The sequence below is a fragment of the Hippocampus guttulatus genome, unplaced genomic scaffold (assembly GCF_054856545.1).
Source record: "Hippocampus guttulatus isolate MCC_2025c unplaced genomic scaffold, RoL_Hgut_1.0 HiC_scaffold_106, whole genome shotgun sequence".
NCBI classification, from domain to species: domain Eukaryota; kingdom Metazoa; phylum Chordata; class Actinopteri; order Syngnathiformes; family Syngnathidae; genus Hippocampus; species Hippocampus guttulatus.
Window position 1 is genome coordinate 25,001 of NW_028233795.1, and position 900 is coordinate 25,900.

The following is a 900-nucleotide window of genomic DNA, read 5'->3' on the forward strand; positions in this document are numbered from 1 at the left end:
GGAGGCGGCGCCGGCGCACCCCGGCCTCCCGAGTTCGGAGCGGATGGATGGGCGGAGGAGGACGGCGGCGGCGGCGGCGACGTCGAAGGCGGCACGCGGGGAGAGGCGCGGGGCGGGGGCACGTGGCCCCCAGCCCCCGCGGCCCGACCCCGCGGTGCCGTCGGAGGCGGCGCCGGCGCACCCCGGCCTCCCGAGTTCGGAGCGGACGGATGGGCGGAGGAGGACGGAGGCGGCGGCGGCGACGTCGAAGGCGGCCCGCGGGGAGAGGCGCGGGGCGGGGGCACGTGGCCCCCAGCCCCCCGCGGCCCGACCCCGCGGTGCCGTCGGAGGCGGCGCCGGCGCACCCCGGCCTCCCGAGTCATGAGCGGACAGATGCAAACGGATGGGCGGAGGAGGACGGCGGTGGCGGCGGCGGCGGCGGCGGCGACGTTGAAGGCGGCCCGCGGGGAGAGGCGCGGGGCGGGGGCACGTGGCCCCCAGCCCCCGCGGCCCGACCCCGCGGTGCCGTCGGAGGCGGCGCCGACGCACCCCGGCGCGCCCCGGCCTCCCGAGTCATGAGCGAACAGATGCAAACGGTTGGGCGGAGGAGGACGGCGGTGGCGGCGGCGGCGGCGGTGGCGACGTCGAAGGCGGCCCGCGGGGAGAGGCGCGGGGCGGGGGCGTGAAGGAGACGGGCGGGGGGTACGGTGCCGGTCTTTGGCCGGTCGCCTACACCCCCGCCCCGACCCGTAAGCGCCCCCAGCCCCCGCGGCCCGACCCCGCGGTGCCGTCGGCGGCGGCGCCGGCGCACCCCGGCGCTCCCCGGCCCCCCGAGTCCAGAGCGAACACACGGGCGGAGGAGGACGGCGGCGGCGGCGGCGGCGGCGACGTCGAAGGCGGCCCGCGGGGAGAGGCGCGGGG